Below are 24,557 nucleotides of genomic sequence, written 5' to 3'. Positions count from 1 at the left end.
TGCTCTCGTTCCGAGGAGTGCTCCACATGCACCGTTCGATGCGGTCGCGCATTGTCATCAATAAACATTAAGCCAGGGCTCTATGCAACCCTGAAAAGACGCCCATGGAGACTGAGTACAGTGTCACAATACCAGTGACCGCTAAGTGTATAGTATTCAAAGATTTGGAGGTTAGTACGCAGAAGCAACGTTGAGCCTCCCCACACCATAACATCTTGAATACCAAAATCGTCAAGATCGACAGTGCTTGATGTATCCCCATACAGCGAGAGGTGGGATCAGGTAATGCATCCGGGATTTTTGGCGAATTGTAGGTTCAGTTCATTTTACCGACTTAAATCCGATCGATTAGGTTTGGGATGCGTTGGGGGACGTATTGCAGCACGACCACATGCTCCAAGGATCATCCAACTCCTTACCAACCTCAAGGACAGTATAGGAGTACAAATTACCTTCCGTCGTGATCACACACTCGTCTCAATGCATATGTATTTCAGTTAGATTATGTACTATACTGTAGCACGTTTTCTCGAGCAGTGACACATCGTCCGAAAGCTACTTTCATTCTTAAGTTTACCACACAGCGTACTTAGAAAAAGCGACCAAAGATCAGAGAGTTATATGTATATACAATTAATTGTGCGTGTCTTTCCCTACTGTTTGCCCTAGATTTGCAGGTCCTCTATCAGACAAATCTTTAATTTTAAATACCAAGAAGTATATCAGAGTGAGAGTAAATGTCTACAAGTCGCTCGTAAAATATAAAAAGTGGTGCACAGGTCGTTAAAGTTTATAACCATATTCAAAACAGGGAAAGGTCTTCACGACCTGTACACTTTCTATATTTTACTAATAACTGATCTAACATTTATTGTATCTTACGCTTCTTACAATTAAAAATTTGTTCCATAGATGACGTTCCTACCTAGCTGTAAGAGTAAGGAAAGAAACGCACGGCCGCCCGAAGTGGCCGTGCGGTTAAAGGCGCTGCAGTCTGGAACCGCAAGACCGCTACGGTCGCAGGTTCGCATCCTGCCTTGGGCATGGATGTTTGTGATGTCCTTAGGTTAGTTAGGTTTAACTAGTTCTAAGTTCTAGGGGACTAATGACCTCAGCAGTTGAGTCCCATAGTGCTCAGAGCCATTTGAACCATTTTTTGAAAGAAACGCACACATAATTGTATCTGTATGGTTCCCTGATTTTTGTGCTACTTGTTTAACAACGCATGAACATTACTTCAATTACCACCCATGGCCAATAGGTATGAATCACACAGTATGAATCACACACACTTTAACTGTACATTACTAAACTCACAAGAAAAGTTTGTGAAAATACTTTTACTTGTCTTGTCATTGTAATGTAGGCTTTTATTCTTTTTTCCTATTATAGCATCTGAAGATGGGCGTTGTGGGCCGAAACCGGTAATGACTATCTCATAAGAAATGACTGTGTCAAAAATTAAAAATAAGTTCGTTTCAGAATGTAGATGTTGCTTTGCTAGTGCTAATTATAAAAGAAGTGCAAGTGACAAGTAGTGGGTTGATTACGTAATCTCAATACTAGAATCCTAACATCTTCTTTGCTCTTACGTAATAACCTTTTGCCTCATAAATTACAAATTAAATCGAGATGTACAGCATTTCATATATTTCCACTGTGCCGCACATTTTTGCTAATGAAAACGTCTATTGCTTTCCCTGATGCAGGACCGTCAATCACGAAACGATATTAAGCTCCTGCTAACGTCATGCCATGAGCTGAAGCAATAAAAATTGCAGCTTATTAAACGGGAGGTGACAGGATACGTCATAGACCATTTATTTCGTATGTCGAGAAACGGACAGAAACAGCAGCAGCCCGCGCACAGAGTGAAACATGAAAAATAATAGCTGCGTATACAGCGCACGTCGGGAATCAGAATTTATCGCGTGTGGCTATTCGACGGTAGACACGAGAGCAATGTGACACCCTACTGGGCACTGAAACAATAACCGAGTCTCTGCCTACTGACCATCAGATGAAAGCTAACACACGGGCGACGTATTTTCGTCTATTTACGACATTAACGGAACAGTTATCATAAAAGAAGGCGTAATAGTCCAATCACACCCAACTTCATCGACCTACATGTAAGGGACAGTCAAATGAAAACGAGTCAGATGGAAAGAAAGTCAGTGAACTGGTTATTTAAAAAGTAATCGCCATAGCTGTCAATATGTTTGTCCCACTTGGGGCAAGACAGTCAGTGCCTTAATGTAAGCCGGCCGGTGTGGCCGAGCGGTTCTAGGGGCGTCAGTCTGGAACCGCGCGACCGCTACGGTCGCAGGTTCGAACCTGCACCGGGCATGAATGTGTGTGATGTCCTTAGGTTAGTTAGGTTTAAGTAGTTCTAAGTTCTAGGGGACTGATGACCTCAGATTTTCAGCCCCATAGTGCTCAGAACCATTGGAACCATTTGAACCTTCATGTAAAAAAAGTTAGCGGTTGCCTACGGAACGATGAGTGCAACCAGCTGTCCACCTCTTCGTCCGAAGCAAATTGACGGCAACGAATAACTTTCTTCGAGGCTCCAAATACAAGAAAATCGCATGGGGAGAGATCGGCACTGTATAGAGGATGTATAATGGCTTCCCAACTAAACTTTTGGAGAGTAGTCAAAACAACCTTGGCAACACGTGCGCTGCGATGATGCCGGCCGTCAACATTCATGGGCATTTGGTCTTGATAGAGCGTTTCTGTTTTTGTAAACTGTGCACGTATCGCTCTGCATGGTACCGTCGTGTTCCAGAAACTCAGTGAGCAGGAGGCCTTTACAGAGGAAAAACTCGTCACGAGTTTCGCAGAGCTGTGGCGTAGCTGTTGTTTCGACCAAGCTGGGTAGCACGTACACATACTCAATGCAATCCCGATCGCTCTCCATGCGATATCCATATATCTCGAGCCCTGAAGAAAGACATTCGTCGCCGTTAATTTGCTTTGGATGAAGCGGTGCAATCGTTGATACAATCAGGTGTTCCATAGAAAGTCGCAAATCTTTTACTATGGAGATATTAACCGTATTGTCTCACTGCAGGATAAAAGTGTTAATTATGACGGTTACTTTTGGAATAATGAACAATTATTTTTTTCCATGTGCCTAGTTTTCATTTGACTGACCCGTACACATGCTGCCGCGGGTGTATGCAAATCAACTCGCCGACGTGGAAAATTAAACCTGGCAATAAGAGGTAAGAGTAAAGGCTTTCACTGCAACTGACCTGTCGTCGTAGACAAAACCCGCATCCAAGGTGCCATAGTACAGCAGGCCCGCCATCAGGCAGCTGCCCACACTAACGACATCCATTGCTGCCAACCTGTAAACAGTGAAATTGTCATGGTAATTACCGCAAGAAATAAACAATACAAATTATCTCTCCTGCTTAAATGCAAAGTGTCCTCTCCCGTACAACATACCAAACAGCTATTACTGAGTAAAAGAACACAGTGCTCACACAGAAGGCCGGCATTGAAACGACACCGCTATCTACACTCATGCTCATAAATTAAAGATAATGCTGCTACATGGTGAAACAACGCTTGGGTGGGCAGTTTGCGGGATTAAATCATCTCAGGGTATGACCATGCGGTGCATTTCACCTGCGGTCGTCACACGGTGGCGCCGGCAGCAGTCCACATACGCAGATGTGTGTTGGTGCATGTCAGAGTACGGTGCAGCGAGTAAGTGTGCAGACGTTTTCAGACCTGCTAATGGTGATTCTGTATTGAAAATGGCTCAAAGAACACATATGGATGATGTTATGAGGGGTAGAATACTAGGGTGACTGGAGGCTGGTCAAACACAGCAGGTCGCAGCACCGGCCTTCCGTGTGCCAGAAAGTGTGATCTCAAGATTATGGCAACGATTCCAGCAGACAGGCTTTATGTACTACGCGAATATGTAATAAAAAATGGGGATTCCCATTTAAAAAAAACGCAGTTGATATCCGTTTGACCTATGGCAGCGCCATCTAGCGGGCCAACCATAGCGACATGTGGTTTCCCCTTTCAAGCTAGACGAGTTTCGTTCTTTGTAGGTTTTTTCGTTTTACGCTTATTTCGTGAGATATTTGGCCCCGCCACTATCAATGGAGCACCCTGTATATAACTCTTAGTTCTATCGCGTTCCACTTGTTTGTATCTTGTCAGCAAATATATTTTTCGGTGATGGTGAACAGCTTAGAAAACATTATCCTTATCCATTCAAACGAAATTACGGAATAAGTGTCGATCTTGAAATTCGTTTGATGAAGTACGTCACTTCGGAGTGATGGTAGCCAATGCAACATCGAAAATAAGGATATTATGGATGAGGAAACTGATAATAAACACTGTACATTAACTGAATTCATGTTCAGAAAAAAACAGAACACCTGGAACGACTATAGAGAGGGCATTCATATTCACTGGACATATACATTAGTATGTCCTGCACAAATGATTACCATTTGAACTTTATCGGCCCACGGACTCAGTGGCAAGATCGATATCACGGCGCAGCGCCACCTACCTGTAAAACGTACCTGCTACTCTCGTTGTCATATGAACCGAAGGCAGTGGTTCAGTGTGTCTTGAAGAGACGTGCAGGATGCCTCGCAGACGTATGCGCGAACCGTATCGTCTAATCAGTGAGTTTGAAATAGGACGCATTATGGACACGAGAGATTGTAATGCTGTAAGTAGGCTGTTTAGGTTTTTTTATTGATAACGCCACCTCAGTATGAAAATCACCGGCTGTGCCGTGTGCAGTCTGTGGCTGCTTTGCATTGTTGTAATACTCAACCATTGTAGTGTTAGGCAGCTGGCTGTGAACAGCGCGTAGCGCTGGGCAGTTGGAGGTGAGCCGCCAGCAGTGGTGGATGTGGGGAGAGAGATGGTGGAGTTTTGTAATTTGTCATGATATCAAGGTAAATACATTGTTTGTTCTCTATTAATATCTTTCATTTGCTAACTATCCCTATCAGTAGTCAGTGCCTTCCATAGTTTGAATCTTTTATTTAGCTGGCAGTAGTGGCGCTCGCTGTATTGCAGTAGCTTGAGCAGCGAAGATTTTTGGTGAGGTAAGTGATTTGTGAGACGTATAGGTTAATGTTAGTCAGGGCCATTCTCTTGTAGAGAATTTTGAAAGTCAGATTGCGTTGCGCTAAAAAAATATTGTGTGTCAGGTTAAGCACAGTCGTGTAAAATTGTTAAAAGGGGACGTTTCATATGTCGACCCTTAGCCGAGGATACCTCACTGGAATCTTCTGATTTTTTCTTGTAGTTTGTGTAATTAGTGTAGCTTTTGTTTATTGCTAGCGCGTAATTTTAGAGAAAATCTCCTTTGTAGTTGTAGTTTTTCATTGTTGTACAATAAAACAGTTGTGGTATGCATGTAGATTTGCACCAAGTATTTCGCAGCTGCAATTAACTAGATATTATTTTCAGTGTTATGTTAATGTGTTCTCTTATTTTTGCTCTTGAAATTGTGTTTTTCTGTGTTGTCGTGTGAAATACTGTGACAATAATGGCGTGTGAAAAACGTAACACTAGGCTCCAAAGCAAACTGAGAAATAATAGTGACGACGAGCGTAGTTTGCCAGCACCACTGTGTAATGAATTAACAGACGTTCAAAGTAGTAATTTGGTAATTGTGCATAGGGAAATGGAGCGGGTTGCAAACAATGGTGTAGACAGCGAAACAATTAGAGAACAGGGAAGCATTATCGATCGATCGGTCGGCAATAGCGCGGCTCAGGAATCCGAAATGACACGAGACGATCTCACAAATACTGTAGATTCAGGTTTTGGATCCTCACCGTTTTCTCAAATAAGTCAAGACACATTTTCTGCTTGTCAAACTGTGAATGTTGCCGGTGCAAATGCACTGCCGAAAAGCGTAGAGGAACAGATTCCAGACACTAATGCATTGTTATTACAGCTAATGCAACAAATGGAACAACATCAGAGACAAACACAACAAAAGCTTGAAAAATTAGACACAATCGAACAAAATCAGAAACAAATGGAACAAAATCAGAGTCAAACACAGCAACAGCTTCAAAAGTTAGACTCCACGGTTGAACAAACACGTGAAGATTTAACTACTGAGTTACATCACATTGAATCGAAATGTCAAAAAGTCTGTAATGACGTAAAAACACAAATTTGTGAGCATTTTCAACCTATTTTTTCGCGGCATGAAAATGCATTACAGAATCACGAAGCAGCTATAAAAGAACTGCAAACCATTGTTCATGAAAATCATGAGACCTTGTCGGCTAAAATTGACTCAGTTGCATTTACCGATTCAGTTACGCAACTTGCAAAAACTCAAGAAAACTTAAAGGACACAGTAGATACTCTGAAACTCGGTTCAGAAAAATACACTGAGGAAATGAGTACACTATCGGAGAAAGTAGCCGAACTTTCATATCAGTTCATTAACTTATCTACAAAAGTCGATGATAATCTGAATGACACAAAACCGGTAGTCTTTAATGACACAGAAGAGAGCGAACAAATTAGGAAACTGAAACAAAATCTGAATCAACACCAAAGAGAAATCCGGGAAGTACAAGATCAGCTGACAGAGGTAATACAAGAATTACGTATTTCAGAGGACACTCGCGCCCCAATACAGGAAGAGAGACATAGAAATACGGAACAGCCACAAAATAATAACACAGCGCATTTCGGAAATTATGAAAGAAATTGGCAAGGTGCACCGAATTTTGAAATGGAACCGCCGAAACGACGTAACAATGACCGATATGCGACTCGCCGACATGATGACTTTGACTATAAGCTGTTCATTACTACACGTAAATTCAAAACGTTTAAGAATTCTGCCAACGACATTCATCCACAAGCGTGGCTCCATCAATTCTCTCATTGTTTTCCTCCCAACTGGTCATTAGAACGCAGACTAGAATTTATGTGTGGCTATTTAGAGAATGAACCAGCTGTAAGAATGCGTTCGGTCATTCACGATTGTCATAGTGAAGGAGAATTTTACCATGCCTTCCTCTCAGCATATTGGTCTCAAGCCACACAAGACCGAGTAAAACATGGCATCATAATGATGAAACATTTCGAACAATCTGAATTCTCCAGTCTTGTGAAATATTTTGAAGACATGTTGCACAAGAATCAGTACCTGTCAAACCCATACAGCCCCTCAGAACTCATCCGCATTTGCTTAATGAAACTGCCTGAACATTTGCGACATATTATTCTGGCAGGACGTTGCAAAGACGACATTGAAGCATTTCAAGGACTCTTACAAGAACTAGAAATTGACACTGACAATCGCGGAACGCACGAGCACAACAATTACAGATCACATCCGTCGCAATTCCGCGATGAAAGAAATAATAACTGGACGCGACAAGGCTATTCTCACAACACAAATCGTGACCGAAACAGACACCACCCGTATAACAACCGTTGGCAGAGTAGTAATAATTACAGGGAAAGATCACCTCTCCGCGGTAATGACTATCACAGAGACAATCAGAGAAACAGACAATATGGGAACCAAAACAATTATTATTACGAGGGACAGAATAACTTTAGGCGCAATGGTCCAGCGCGCAGTTACGATTCAGGGAGAAATTCTCCACCACTTAACCGACAAGAAAGAAACCACAGAAACTACCGACATGACGACAGACGATGTGATCGTAACGACAGACCTGAATTGCATCAGAACTGGCGGGATTCAAACAGAGCTGGGCCCTCTCGGCAAGGCGAATTTGTAGAAGTTCGGTCTCCTAATCCGAATAACGACGCGCGCCAGCAAAGAAACAGACAATGACTCGCACAGCAGGCAGCCGCGTGCGCCCGCTGGCTCCGAGAAAAATAACACAGACGCTAACCTTGAGAAAAATTCCAGTATTCTTTACCGACGTATACCACTTGATAATTGCGTTAAAGTTGAAACTCTGCGTACTAGGAAGAGCAAAGGTTTACACCACATTTCACATGTAACACCGTTTATTGAGAGATAATGTGCTTTTTTAACTTGAGATTTTAATGCAACATTTTGGTTTATTTGAAAATACATTCTGGATTTAAAGTGCTTTCTGAGAGATACTAGATGACACAGTGGTTAGTTTATGTGACAGCTACAGGATTTTATCACGACGTTACTAATGAGTGACAATTTACAATGTTGCTTTTGCGGTGTATCTGTTTAATATCTGCACAGTTTTTCTGACTTCTTCTGGAAAGTAAAACATGTTTTAGTAGTAACTTTTGTGGTATAGCTACAATGAGACAGCCTTTTTCGTAGCACAACAATACGTTACAGTACAGTACTTTCTTCATCACAACAATAAGCGTAATAACTACGATATCTATACACAAAGCATTTTCACTTTTGTGTATCATGAGGTAAGTACATTGACTTTAGCAGAACTTTGCTTACAGAGGACGATAACTACGACAGTTTCATAGAATTATCTTACAACATGACGCACAGTTTAGCGCTACAGGACACGTATTTGAGTGATTAATTTTATACTTAAAACATTTATTTTAAAGATTTTTTTTTACAAAGAAAGTTTTCCGTGATACATTTCATTCCATTGCTGTAATCTGTAACACCTGAGGGTATAATTACATTAATCCTCAGGGGGGTACACGCTTACTTTGTGTACCATGTGTGTGGCAACCACAAGGAACCCTAGCTAATATGGTATTTGCTTATACAACTTTACACATCGGTACCATATTTCTCCAACACAGTATTACACAGCTATCAGATCATTTAACAGAGAAAGAAACATTTTTTTTACTACGTCAGTGACAGATGTTTACGTAATTACACAGTTGGATAACTTCACACTTACGAAATTGTATGTTGTTTGTACTTTGTGAACTGTTCATATTTTTTTGGAACCATTGTGATACTATGAGAGCTTTGAATGATATATTTGGTGTGGGATCACGATTTTTAAAGTACGTTTGAGGCAGATGACACTTTTGACATGAGCAGAGAATTTTTTTTAGGTTTTGAAATTAGAAAGCTACGACGATTTTGAGAGTTGACTGAGGTGTTATGATGTTATTTTTACGGCGACGATGTGTATTATGTTGTTGAGGTATGTTTATTATCAATGAGATGATGCTATATGAGGAATCTGATTATGATACGTATGTTACGATGAAATATTGAAGTGTCGACGAATATGTATATGTATAATAAGGTAAGGAGTAATGAATAGTGGATAGGAACTCTGCTTTGTGGAAAAGGATGTTGGAAACCGAGAATCGTACTTTTAGAATTATGAAATGTGTGTAAATGCGTGAATGTATCACAATGCTGACGAATATTTTTTTTTGGACACTTATATTTATAGGATTTTGTTTCTACAGATTTGTAACACAAATGCTTGACCTATGAAATTTTTATATAAGACTGCCATTGTAGCGAAAACTGCTGTCGTAAATATTTCCGTACGAAAGTTAAGTGACCACCTGCACGTAATGCGTCGCGGGCACCCACCTGGGCGACAGCCGCCCGAAAAAAAAAAAAAAAAAAAAAAAAAGGCCATTAGCCTTCCAGCGGCACAGGTAGAAAAACAAAAAGGGAGGCCATTAACCTCGCTTCTGACATTCTTTTGTAGAAAGCATCGCAAAAACGACACCGTCGAACTTGAAAACATATGATTACACTGGATGCCTAATGAAATGACGAGAAATATTTTTATGTCTATACACCTGATTATGACTACTGTCTCTCTAGTTGAGAGATTTTTCCACCAACTTATGAAATGTCACATGACTATTGAACGATATTTTTATGCTTTGCCTTTCATAGTTGCTTATTTCATTTGATATCTAGTTTCCAGCTGTGTTGCAGCATAGGTTTTATAAAAAAAAAAAAAAAATTCATTTGCTAATGTGGACACTTTCTGTCAACAGATCTATTAAATAATTATTTTATGACCCACATTCTTCGAAAAAGGAGCTCTTGGAATGGAAAGACCAATAAGAAGGGACTAATAACAGGAACTGCATACATAATTTTCTTTTCAACTACTTGTTAATTTTTTTCGTAGAGTAAGTTTTTGTGATGCATCACTCTAGTGTTAAGATGTGACGTAAGTTTTAAACATGGCCATTTTTACTGTAATATTTTTCTGCTTGAGCGTTGTCATGTTTAGATATAATTTATTGCTTTTGCTTCTGCTGTTTGCCAGGCATAATGTTACTGAATTTGACTTTGTATTACGCTGTTAAGCCAGTTTTACTAATGATTTATTTTTATATTTTTATTGTTTGCTGCACATTGCCTTAGATTAGTTGTAATATTACAATTGCTTTGCTAATTTCTTAATACTGCTTGCTTCGCAAATCTGCGTTTTTTTATTGTTGTTTATATTAATTGTTTTATGTGATGCTGCATTGCCTCGTCCCTTAGTTTAGCATCTGAGCTCAGTAGATTTAAGTTAGCTTAAGAGGGGGTAGACTATATAAGAAACTAACTATGATGAATTGGAAGCAATGCATTGACAAGGTATATAAAAAAAGATTTGGGCCTAAATGAGTATTGTACAATGAGCCATATTTATTTTGAAAGACTTATGGTTGGAATACAGAAAAGAGGTACAGATAGGACTTTTTGGGAATAATGATGAACACAGGGAGATCTCCAAGAACAAAAAAGGTTTTGTTCGCACAAAACTGCAGTACCAAAAGTTACACTGAAAACGATCCCTATCCTTTCCTTTTGTGTTATCTCACTATGTGTTTGTGTACTCTTTTATATTTGTGTTTCTCCTGTCTTTATGTGTTTAGATAATAAGATTTATGTTGTATAATTTTTCAAATACTATGTTATTTACTTTGTTTAGATGTTTAGACATTTATCTGTTCTGTTTTAATGCTCATGTGTGATGTTGATGTTTCAAAAGTTGTTCTGATCTTTATGTATGTACTTATGTCATTATTTTTGTAACACTGATGTATATATTTATTTCTATTCTTTTGTAAAGCCCCTATTACCGCAACTGTTATTTGTATTGTTATGTTCTTGAATGATGTGTTTTGTACCTTTGTTATTGTGTTCTTATGTTATAAAATTGTAATTGACACCAGGTCATCAAATTAAGCAACTTGTAAGTTACATTTCACTGCACACGTTTTTGTTGGTCATAGTATATGGACAATATGTGACAAGTAGGGACTGTTAGTGTTTGCACGTGTGTTAATAATTCAGCAAGGGACTGGATAACAGCATTGCTTGTTCTAAGGACAATTCCAACAACTTTGTGAGTGCACAAGTGGTGGTTATGGACTTGTTATATTATCCGCAAGACTCTTCAATGGTGATTGTGTACCTGCACAGTCACAACAGATGGCTGCTGGCCATCTCTACAAGGACTACAGTGGGTCTGCGCCTCTGGTGGCCCACCAGTACCATTATATCTCTACAAGGACTGCAGTGGGTCTGCACCTTTGATGACTCACCAATACCATTATTTCTACAAGGACTGCAGTGGGTCTGCACCTCTGGTGGCCCACCAATACCGTAATCTCTACCAGGACTACAGTGGGTCTGCTCTGTGATGACCTACCCACCAATACTCTTCAAAATTTCGACTGACTCCGCTGTGGGTTTACTCTGTTGTGGCCCATTACCTGTCAGCATGTCGAGAGTCAGCACTGTCTTTCCGTTGGAAGGACAACGATACTTCTTCAAGACTGCATGGAAATCCACTACTTCCGTGTGCATTTTCTTTTACTGCTCAGACTTTGAGAAAAACACTGCAATGTGATGAATGATCAGGACTGTCTTTATGGACTGTGAGAAAATTTTAGCTTTTGACCAACATTGTATCAATAAGTGTGTGCATTTGATTTCTTTGTTATTGTAATTGTGAAAAAAAAATTTTAACAAATATGTATTGGCCAGTGCCCAACAAAATTTGTAAAATTTTTTGTGGGGAGCATGGGGGCTATGTAAGTAGGCTGTTTAGGTTTTTTTATTGATAACGCCACCTCAGTATGAAAATCACCGGCTGTGCCGTGTGCAGTCTGTGGCTGCTTTGCATTGTTGTAATACTCAACCATTGTAGTGTTAGGCAGCTGGCTGTGAACAGCGCGTAGCGCTGGGCAGTTGGAGGTGAGCCGCCAGCAGTGGTGGATGTGGGGAGAGAGATGGTGGAGTTTTGTAATTTCTCATGATATCAAGGTAAATACATTGTTTGTTCTCTATTAATATCTTTCATTTGCTAACTATCCCTATCAGTAGTCAGTGCCTTCCATAGTTTGAATCTTTTATTTAGCTGGCAGTAGTGGCGCTCGCTGTATTGCAGTAGCTTGAGCAGCGAAGATTTTTGGTGAGGTAAGTGATTTGTGAGACGTATAGGTTAATGTTAGTCAGGGCCATTCTCTTGTAGAGAATTTTGAAAGTCAGATTGCGTTGCGCTAAAAAAATATTGTGTGTCAGGTTAAGCACAGTCGTGTAAAATTGTTAAAAGGGGACGTTTCAATGCATCCATCCGGGAAATTTCTGCTCGTGTTGGACGAAGTGTTTCGTCAGTGCAGTGGGTGTGTACAGAATGGTTCACGGAAGGCCGTAGAACACGAGGAGTTGGACCAGGTCGCACCATCCAGACCAATCCCTGAGAAGATCGACATCTCATCCGAGTGACATTGCATGACCTGTTTCATCGTCGGCTCTGGGGCAACAGTGGAACAGTGTAACAGGCAGTACAGTATCAGGGGATCGTTTATTGCGGCATAGGCCACGTGAACATCATCCACTTCTCCACCTACCTTTGACGAAAGTGCAAAGGCATGCTAGAAAAAAAAGTTCAAATGTGTGTGAAATCTTATGGGACTTAACCGCTAAGGTCATCAGTCCCTAAGCTTACACACTACTTAACCTAAATTATCCTAAGGACAAACACACACACCCATGCCCGAGGGAGGACTCGAACCTCCGCCGGGACTAGCCGCACAGTCCATGACTGCAGCGCACAGACCACTCGGCTAATCCCGCGCTGCAGACATGCTAGGCGGCCATAATGTACAGAACGATGTCACTGGGGACAGGAATGGTATCAGACAGTGTTTCGGGACGAATTCAGGTTCAGTTTGTTTGAAAATAATGGCCGCATTTTGCTTCGCCGCAGACACCGGGAGCGGCAACATATTGAAAGCATTCACTCAAGACATACAGTGCCGACTCAGGGCCTTAAGGTGTGGGGTGCTGTTGGGTACAACCATTCACAAGTCGCAGTTGGTGCTTGTCCAGGGCACTGAGAACAGTGTTACCTACGTGAATGACATCTTGCGACCAGTAGCCATACCCTTTTTGTACAACACCCCAGACACGATTTCTCAGCAAGACAATGCACGATGTCGCGCCTTCTAGCTGTCGCAGGAAGCCAATATTTTGCCCTGGCCAGCCAGGTCTCCAGACTCGTCGCCAATAGAAAATGTGTGTGAAATTACGGGAGTAGCGGTGTGCCTCAATGCCAACCACCACAGAGAACTTTGGAAACAGATGAACGCAGCATAGATGGCTATACCACAGGACGCCATTCGCACCTTATTCGCGTCGATACGAACACTTGTGGAACAGTTATCAGGGTCCATGGCGGACCCTGTGCCTACTACGCTAGAGAACACATGCTGAACCGAGGTGATTGAGATTTAATCATTTCTTCAGAGCATACACATACACTGTGAATATGAACACCCTATCTCCAGCCGTTCAAGGTGTTCTGTCATTTTTTCTGGACATGAGTGGGTGTTTTACTGAAAACATGAAATAGGATGAGGATTATAGTGAGTTAACGAATAACTTCAACTAGAATACGTGTCAGATCGTTTCACAGCATTATTCGCTGTTCAAGCCATCAGCCTCTCCAGAAACTCCATCGCCATTTCCTCCGCTTTTCTTCGACAATCGCTAAGAGAGTTAAATCAGCTGTTTTACAGGCTTCCATTATCGTAAAGAAAATATCTCATTTATGCGTCATACGCTGCAGACTACCGCTGGAGAGCACTGACGTGGCAAATAGCATGAGGAAAACGTTCCGTGAGACGCAGTACGTCGTTTCAGAACGTGCAGCAACCACAATGGACACCACGCCTGACGCACTTCGCAATGAGAAACACGTCTATTTTGAAGACGGCTCAAGGAGGAGAAACGTCTACCGACACGTTTTGGCTTTCGCACAGTGGTAGGGCCACGGACTATCGGCACGGTGGTTATCGCTCTGCGATATCGCCTTGGTTGCGCTCCTACAACTGTCATACGAATACGGACGCGTTAGTTTCAGGGACGCCATAACTCCAAGAACGTCCTCAGTTGACTACCGCCTGAGAGTACACCTAATTCGCTGTGACTCTGCACGATTTTTTAGCGACGACACGCGCCTTGACTCAGGAAATGGACTTTCTTGCAGCAAGACAAGGGCGATACTATGACGTCCCCAGTAACACGGACCGTCAGCACGGCGTTTCCTTTGAAGCGGCAGCAGAGAGGCGTGTTACAGTCTCTGCTGGAGTGCCACTACGTTGTCTTTTCATTCGAAAGCCCAGAGGAGGTATGCAAACCGACTGCGGCGCAGCATTTCAGGAACTGAAAGACGACGCGTTCAACTTTGTAAAATGGTTCAACGCTAGCAGTACCAACACATTTTACACACTTTAACAGTGATGATTATTAAGCTGAAGTGTAAGAGACTAATCACGAAGAATCAGTGCACAGTGAAGTGGGAGACGGATGTACTAAGGGATGAAGACATACGCTTGAAGTTCTCCAACACTGCGGATATTGCGACAAAGAATAGTATAGTAGACAGTTCAGTTGAAGAGGAAACGATGCCTCTAAAATAGCAGAAATTGGAAAGAAAACTGTAAGAGCATACCATGCAACAGGGAAGAAACCTTGGGTAACAGAAGAAATATTCACTTGGTAGATGAAAGAAAAAGTAACAAAATGTCCAGGGAAATTCGGAAGTACAGAAATGCAAATCGCTTAGGAATGAAATACGAGGGCTATTCGGAAAGTAAGGAACGATAGGTCGCGAAATCGAAACGACAGTGAAAATCGAAACTGTTTTATTTGCAACAGTTAACTTCAACTTCCAGCTACTTATCTCCATAGTCCCCGATCCGACTTAGACGTTTGTCGTATCGTTGTACCAACTTTCCAATACCCTCGTTATAGAAGGCAGCCGCCAGTTCTTTCCGCCAATTCTCTACTCTGGCCTACATCTTGTTGTCTGTGATAAAATGTTGTCTTGATAGCCAGCGGCTCATGTGAGCAGAGATGAAACTGATATGGAGACAATTACGGGCTGTATTGTGGGCAATGAAACATTTCCAATTGAAAACAATGCAGAAGCATCTTCATTGCCCTGCAGAATGCGGCTGAGAATTGTCTTGAAGAAGAAAACGCATGGCAGATATGTAATGTTGGCTGCATAGCTTCAGGCGAAATTTCGCACCGGGCCCTTATACTTGGCGGGAGACGCTATTGTTCTAGGTATCTTTATGTGCTCTGTGTGTGCTCAGAACTAAAAAGAGCTACTTAACGCCATCGACGAGCATACTAGAGACACTGCCCACCACACCTGTGCTGAACTTCATCGGATTTTCACTATTGTTTCCATTTCGCAACCGATCGTACCTTACTTTCCTAATAACACTCGTAAATAATAAGTGCAGGGAAACTGAGGCGAAATGGCTGCATGTAAAAAGTGAAGAAACTGAAAATGAAATGATTGTCGGAAGGACTGACTCAGCATATAGAAAAGTCAAAACCACCTTCGACGAAATTAAATGCAAGGATGTTAACATTAAGAGTGCAGTATGAATTCCACTGTTAAAATCAGAGGAAAAAACGGATAGGTGGAAAGAATACATTGATGTCTTCCATGAGGATCAATACTTGTCTGAAGACGTGATATAAGAAACAGGAGTCGATATAGAAGAGACTGGGAACCCAGTATTACAATCAGAACACATTTTCCAGACAGTAGACACGTATACCATCGGATGTACTCGCAAAACTATATGACTGTACAACACAAAGTTCAGGAGATACGACGTCATAAAGATTGAGTGAGAGACATGAAAATGAAACTCCAGAGCCGACCTCGCTAGATATGCAAGTGAAATATGTGTACAAATACGTGTGGAATACGTAAAGTATATGTGAAATATATTTGACAAACAGGTATATGGGCAAAGCTGCGACTATAAAAGCTCGTCCTAAGCCCCTGGTACGATTTCACTGCCGCGTGGAGTAGCCGCGTGGTCTGATGCGTCTTGTCACAGTTCGCGTGGCTCTCCCTGTCGGAGGTTCGAGTCCTCCCTCGGGCGTGTGTCTGTGTGTTGTCCTTAGCGCAAGTTAAATTTAGATTAAGTAGTGTGTCAGCCTAGGGACCGATGAACTCAGCAGTTTGGTCCCATAGGAACTTACCATAAATTTCCAAAAACGATTTCATTCAGGTTTGGTACGCATGTTAGTTACGATCTGTAAAGAAATACCGCTGGAGGAAAGAACGACCAACCTCCTATTGGGGATGTGAATTGTAACATGGTGAGAGCAGTCAGGAGGAGGAGAGGGACGGAGAGAGGGGGAGAGGAGGAGCTGGACACAGGAACGTAGGAGGTGGAAGGTAAGATATGAACAGTGAGGAGGGGGAGGAAGAAATAAACAGAGGTGAAGGAGGGAAAGCACACAGAACCGGAAGAGGAGCAGATAGAGACAGAAGAGGAGGCGATGGACAGAGGAAAGAGAGGGAGATGGACAGCGAGCTATGTTGGAAATTCTTTGCTGAATGGTTATCATTCCTCACGTTTAATTAGCTCACGATGGAAGGGTAAACTTCGGATACCTGTTTCCTTGTTTATATAAAGGACATTTTGAAAGAAGTAAAATTTTATTTAGTGGAATTATTAAATATCAGTACCACATGAAAACATTGAGTTCTGCTGACGCTCTGATAATCTGAAAGTTCTTAGGTTTTCATAGTGGAATACCGATTCCAGAATTTTCAGATTCGACCTTTTGGTCTTCTTTGTGACAGCTTCTCCCTGTAGGCGGCTGTAGCCAGAAGGCTAAAACGTCGGCTCCGCAGATTCGTGGATGAGCCCATGATGCTGTGAAAATGGGGTGAATTAGATTAAAACAAAAAAATACAGGCCTGGATTATCCGGCTTTCAGGTTATCCTCCCACACATCGGTAGTTTCGGAAAAAAAGAGAAACAAGGCTGAAGTGTGTTATAATTAAATCGAATATTTAAGTTTATAATACAGATTTCTGGTTGTGAAGTAGATGATGAAAACGTCCACGAGTGGCTGAATAGCGATGCCTCTGAAGCGGGAGCAACTAATTGTCGCGGAGATAATGAAAGGAGTATGTTCGGTAAAGGAACAGAGCGTAGTCGACGCAATAGACGAACCCTTTATCATGCAGAACGAAGCACTGGAATTTGTTTGACGTTGTGACTGCCTAGAAAACGAGAACCATTGTCAGCAAAAAAGTCATGATAAATATATGAAATACAGTGTGTTTTAAGTATAATTTAGTAAATAAGTTCTTAGTTTTCGGTCAGTAACACGTAAATAATTTCGCCTTTCAAATGTGGTATTACGATGTTTTGCAAACAATAAATAACAAAAAATGGTTCAAATGATTCTGAGCACTATGGGACTTAACAGCTGAGGTCATCAGTCCCCTAGAACTTATAACTACTTAAACCTAACTAACCTAAGGACATCACACACATCCATGCCCGAGGCAGGATTCGAACCTGCGACAGTAGCGGTCGCGCGCTTCCAGACTGATGCGCCTAGAACCGTTCGGCCACCCCAACCGTCAATAAATAACAGTTTCCAGTAAAACTATATACGAGGGTTGGAACTACTTATTCACAACCAATGCAAAAGAGTTACATGTTTGTACCAGTAACTGTCCTTCAAGGTAGTCACCAGCGTTGTGTAGAACCCGTTGCCAGCGACGTGGAAGGCGTAATATAACGTTAGCAGAGCCTGTTCTGTTGATGGTACGAAAGGAGCGGTCTACTGCCTGACGATCTCTGGAAGAGTTCTGAAGCGAATGCCACGGTCAAGGCACAGAGTATTACTGCTCGTTTTTGGAACACCACCTGCGACCAGCTTTGCGAAAGAAGCGGCGACACTTCCTGCGCAACCCATCAATCATTTAACACGACAATGCGCGGGCGCATACAGCGCAAGCTGGGGCTGCTCTGTTCGGTCGATGGGACTGGGAAGTACTGTATCATCCTCCATATTCCATGGACTTACGTCCTTGTGACTTTGATTTGATTCCGAAGGTGAAGGAACCACATCACTTCACAACTGTTCCAGAGATTCGACAGGCAGCAGACCGCTCCATTTGCACCATCAACAGAACAGGCTCTGCTAACGGTATACTACGCCTTCCACATCGCTGGCAACGGATTCTACACAACGCTGGTGACTACTTTTAAGGACGGTAACAGGTGCTAACATGTAACTCTTTTGCATCGGTTGTGAATAAATAGTTGCCACTATGTACGCTCCAGCCCTCGTATATTTTGAACTATACATGTTTTTCAGTTATCCGTGCAGACTCGAGTCCGCACTGATCCGGATTATTGGGAGCTTGTTGTAATCCAGAAATGACTTCCGTACACCGCGCGGGATTAGCCGAGCGGTCTAGGGCGCTGCAGTCATGGTCTGTGCGGCTGGTCCCGGCGAATGTTCGAGTCCTCCTTCGGGAATGAGTGTGTGTGTTTGTCTTTAGGATAATTTAGGTTAAGTAGTGTGTAAGCTTAGTCAAAATAACCTTTGGTGACATTAAAAGCAACGGTGGTAACATTAAGAGTGCAACGGGAATTCCACTGTTAAGTGCAGAGGAGAGAGCAGATAGGTGGAAAGAATACACTGAAAGCCTCTATGAGGGTGAAGATTTGTCTGATATGATAGAAGAAGAAACAGGAGTCGATTTAGAAGAGATAGGGGATCCAGTATTAGAATCGGAATTTAAAAGAGCTTTGGAGGACTTACGGTCAAATAAGGCAGAACGGATAGATAACATTCCATCAAAATTTCTAAAATCATTGGGGGAAGTGGCAACAAAACGACTATTCACGTTGGTGTGTAGAATATATGAGTCTGGCGACATACCATCTGACTTTCGGAAAAGCATCATCCACACAATTCCGAAGACGGCAAGAGCTGACAAGTGCGAGAATTATCGCACAATCAGCTTAACAGTTCATGCATCGAAGCTGCTTACAAGAATAGTATACAGAAGAATGGAAAAGAAAATTGAGAATGCGCTAGGTGACGATCAGTTTGGTTTTAGGAACAGTAAAGGGACGAGAGAGACAATTCTGACGTTACGGCTAATAATGGAAGCAAGGCTAAAGAAAAATCAAGACACTTTCATAGGATTGGTAGACCTGGAAAAAGCGTTCGACAATATAAAATGGTGCAAGCTGTTCGAGATTCTGAAAAAAGTAGGGGTAAGCTATAGGGAGAGACGGGTCATATACAATATGTACAACAACCAAGAGGGAATAATAAGAGTGGACGATCAAGAACGAAGTGCTCGTATTAAGAAGGGTGTAAGACAAGGCTGTAGCCTTTCGCCCCTACTCTTCAATCTGTACATCGAGGAAGCAATGATGGAAATAAAAGAAAGGTTCAGTAGTGGAATTAAAATACAAGGTGAAAGGATATCAGTGATACGAATCGCTGATGACATTGCTATACGGAGCGAAAGAGAAGAAGAATTAAATGATCTGCTGAACGGAATGAACAGTCTAATGAGTACACAGTATGGTTTGAGAGTAAATCGGAGAAAGACGAAGATAATGAGAAGTAGTAGAAATGAGAACAGCGAGAAACTTAACATCAGGATTGATGGTCACGAAGTCAGTGAAGTTAAGGAATTCTGCTACCTAGGCAGTAAAATAACCAATGACGGACGGAGCAAGGAGGACATCAAAAGCAGACTCGCTACGGCAAAACAGGCATTTCTGGCCAAGAGAAGTCTACTAATTTCAAATACCGGTCTTAATTTGAGGAAGAAATTTCTGAGGATGTACGTCTGGAGTACAGCATTGTATGGTAGTGAAACATGGACTGTGGGAAATCCGGAACAGAAGAGAATCGAAGTATTTGAGATGTGGTGCCATAGACGAATGTCGAAAATTAGGTGGACTGATAATGTAAGGAATGAGGAGGTTCTACGCAGAATCGGAGAGGAAAGGAATATGTGGAAAACACTGATAAGGAGAAGGGACAGGATGATAGGACATCTGCTAAGACATGAGGGAATGACTTCCATGGTACTAGAGGGAGCTGTAGAGGGCAAAAACTGTAGAGGAAGACAGAGATTGGAATACGTGAAGGAAAGAATTGAGGACGTAGGTTGCAAGTGCTACTCTGAGATGAAGAGGTTAGCACAGGAAAGGAATTCGTGGCGGGCCGCATCAAACCAGTCAGTAGACTGATGACCAACAACAACAACAAGCTTAGGGACTGATGATCTTAGCAGTTAAGTCCCATAAGGTTTCACGCACACACGCACTTCCATACCTACAGAAAAAAATTTCTCTCAAAATCACTCTACCTCGTATCGGGAACGCATTTGATGAACTGATTTGATGAGCAAATAACTCGTACTTATTAAGTGCCCTCCAACTCGAGTCATAGTGTTATATTAAAACCTTCACCCGTTTTTCAGTCAAACTACACTAGAACTAGTGACTGTAGGCAATGGCGGAAGAGAGAGAGAGAGAGTTATCGAACGTGCCGTGCATGTTGAGAGACATTTCATGCAAAACTGGCCAAGGCAGTGATCCTCAAACGAGCCCTGGGCCAACTTGCCGCTAGAAAGGTCGATCGGGCACACTTGCAGCTACGAAGCAGGGGACAGGAACAGGTGGATTGCTGCGGCATAGTTATTGGAAGAATGGTTTCTCTCGTGTGAGAGACAGCGTCTGTAAGTTGTCCCTCACCGAGAACTCGCATGCGCCTGAAATTATGCAATGTGCCATGTTCTCCTCTTTGGTTAATGTAATTCGCGACCTTAGTTGATAGTTTTCCTCGTCCTGACAGTCCAGCGACAAGCTGTACTTTCGCGATACATGGACCGACTGCACAAAACCCGTCGTTTTTGAAAGATATTTGATAAAGGTTTGATTATAGAAACGCATTAGAAATTGCAACCTTTTTATGCCTTTTATCTTTATACGATAGTAGGCTATAGCGTCGTCTTCGCATGTTTCAAACAGCAATATTAGATGTGCTCCCTGCAATCCGAACGAATTCAAAAATAATAGCAGTGTACATGGAGGAGAGAAGAAAATTGAAAAATAAGAACACTGAAGATGCAAGAAAGATATACCGAAGGTTAAATAACGAACTGCGAAGAGAAACAGAGCAGGCTAGGAAAAAATGGCTAAAAGAGGAATGTGATGAAATTGAAGAACTGGACAGGAAGGGAAGATACGACTTACTATACAACGGAGTAAAGACTATGACATGGGAACAAAACAGAGCAGGAAGTGCTACTGTGGAAATTTTGAGTAAAGACGAAGAGGTACTGTACAAAGATCGTGACGATTTCCTCCAGAGATGGGAAGAATATATAAAAGAGCTATATGACAACAAATAGCAAACCAGAAACTCTGGAACTTGAGTCACACAACAGTGTAAGTGATGAAGAGAAAGGGCCGACCATCATAATGGAAGAAGTAAAGTCTGCCATTGCTGCAATGAAAAATGGCAAAGCAGTAGGTACAGATACAATACCGGGAGAAATACTAAAATGCTTGAACCACAATGGTATAAGAGAAATATTGAGGTTATGTAATAAAATATATGACAGTGGTGAATGGCCTGAGGACTTTTTGAGAACAGTAATGATTCCATTACCGAAAAAACAAGGAACCAAGAAATGCAGTGAGCACAGGACAATCAGCCTCATTTCACATGCAGCCAAAGTGATGTTAAGAATAATTAATAAAAGACTTGAAAAAGTAATAGAGGAGAATCTCGGCGAGGAGCAGTTTGGCTTTAGACGGAATACGGGCACCAGAGATGCAATAGGGCTCCTACGTATCTTGGGAGAAAGGTTTATTGAAAAAGGAAGAGACCTATATATGTGCTTCATCGATTTAGAAAAGGCATTTGACAATGTGGTTTGGGACAAGCTGGCGACTATTATGAGGGAAAAGAGAGTGGACTGGAAAACCAGAAGACTTATAAACTCATTGTACCTTAATCAAAAAGTTTCAGTTAAAGTGAGAGGAGAAAGTACAAACTGGATCAGACTAGGGAAAGGAGTAAGACAAGGATGCTGTTTATCACCTACTCTTTTCAACCTGTACTTGGAAAATATGATTGACCAATGCTCATTAGATGACAAAGGAGTAGAAATTGGAGGAAGAAGAGTAGGGTGCTTGAGATTTGCTGATGACATGGTCCTTCTAGCCACAGGGGAAAAAGAATTACAGGATTTGGTGGACACCATTGCAACTAACGGAAAAAAATATGGAATGAAAATTAACACAAATAAAACAAAAGTATTGGCAATAGGAGGAAATAAGGAAATAAAAATTGTGCTGAATGGAGAAACACTAGAACAGGTGCAAAATTTTAAGTATCTTGGAAGCAGGATAGACACCGACTGGAAGTGCACCACAGAAATTAAAACAAGGATAGAAATGGCAAAAGAGGCGTTTTATAAGAAAAGGAGAATCTTCTGCAGCGGTATGGACAGAGAACTCAGAAAGAGACTCATAAAATGTCTTGTATGGAGTGTTCTTCTATATGGCGCTGAAACATGGACTATGAGGAAAAAAGACAGAGAAAGGCTGGAGGCTTTTGAGATCTGGACATGGCGGAAGATGGAAAGAATAAGTTGGATGGACAGAGTAAAAAATGAAGTACTGAGAAGAGTGGGAGAGAAAAGGCAGTTACTAGATGTAATAAAGAGAAGAAAAAGAAATTGGATTGGGCATATATTAAGAAAGAATGACGGACTGATAAAAACAGTTTTAGAAGGTTATGTAGAAGGGAAAAGGAAGCGAGGAAGGAAGAGATTCCAGATACTGGCTGACATGATGGACGGTACAACATACAGCAGCCTTAAGAAGGAAGCAATGGATCGCAGAAAATGGAGAGGCAAAGGACCTGCAAATATAGCAGATAACTGATGATGATGACATGGCTACAACACCAGGAGAATGGATTATCTTCACTACTCAAGGTGAAATCTAACTTTGGCTCAGAAGGGGGTAAATTATGCTGCCACAAAAGTCTTTGGTCACTTACCCAATAGCATCAAAAGTCTGGCAGATAGCCATATAGCATTTAAAAGGAAATTAAGAGAATCTCTTAATGGCAACTCCTTCTACTCATTAGATGAATTTTTGGATATAGTAAGTGGGTACTTTCACCAACTCCCACGAAAAAAAATGTAAAACATTAAGTGTCGTAATATTTTGTGTAATGTAATATATTGTATAGACATCTTTTATTAACGTGACACGTTCCACATCATTACGAAGTGTCGTATTCATGATCTATGGAACAAGTACTAATCTAACCTAATCTAATCTAAACCTGAACTCGAACCAGACTGTGAGTCAAGAGCACTGTTATGAACTCTACAGCCAATCCAGAGAGTGGAATATATTTTCCTGCATTCTCACTCTACAGGATTTTTTTTAGAAATATTAAGTCTGCATATATATCTTTCGTTTTGTGTGAATTTCTGTAAGGACGTACTTACTCAATTCTTAAATTTGCGAATACAGTTGTCTTTAAAAACTCCTGATTGAATTCGAATGGCTTCGAGACCTAGCGCCAAGAAACTGGTGATGGAGGGTGAGTGGGTGGGGGCTGACTTGGCATTGCACAGAATGAGGCTGTTCCGGTCTGAACGACGGTAGAATGAAGGGCGTAGGCGATATGCACTTATCACTAAACGTGCAGTCTACATTTTCCACTTACGGGAGCAAGTCCGATGCAGCGAGTGTTAGATGAGTTTCTTAGCGCAAGTCCATGAAGCCTTTCCATATCTATACGATTTGCGAGAAGAACAACTGACGCAAGAAGTTAAACGGCACAATTTTCGTTAAAAGATTAACAAATTTTTGTGTATGAGCGTTGATATAGCGCTAATGAAACACTGAGAACTGTTAATATCTAGTGAATTAAAAACTCTGTATTAGGAGTGTCCGAGCGACGACGCCTTTTATTCGACGGTTATCAGCAGTAGGAGAGGTCAACGCAAGGAAACGAATAATTTACCCATCGTATTGTCAAAATTACAGAAAAACTCTCTAAAATCGTGGCAGAATGAATTATAGCGGCATTAAAGCTAACTTTATTGCTTAGAAAATGATAGGTGCATGTGAGATAAGGCATCAGAATTCGTTCGTCTAACAGTAACTTCATACAGCAGCTAATTGATCAAGCAAGTGGCACAATAATTGTACATTTTAATATCAGATACTACGTAGGATATTAACCGTAAATT

At 41.5% G+C, this 24,557-nt stretch overlaps 1 long non-coding RNA gene across 1 annotated transcript in view; it reads right to left on the bottom strand.

Moving 5' to 3' along the window:
• Positions 1-24,557, bottom strand: part of LOC126195351 (uncharacterized) — a 401,534-nt gene that overhangs the window by 177,372 nt on the left and 199,605 nt on the right. Inside the window, exon 2 of the long non-coding RNA XR_007538593.1 lies at positions 3,261-3,356. This is a non-coding gene — a long non-coding RNA (uncharacterized LOC126195351). The remainder of the gene's footprint in view (positions 1-3,260; positions 3,357-24,557) is intronic.

This window comes from Schistocerca nitens, chromosome 7, assembly GCF_023898315.1.
Source record: "Schistocerca nitens isolate TAMUIC-IGC-003100 chromosome 7, iqSchNite1.1, whole genome shotgun sequence".
Classification (NCBI taxonomy): domain Eukaryota; kingdom Metazoa; phylum Arthropoda; class Insecta; order Orthoptera; family Acrididae; genus Schistocerca; species Schistocerca nitens.
This window is presented reverse-complemented; position numbering and strand designations above follow the sequence as displayed.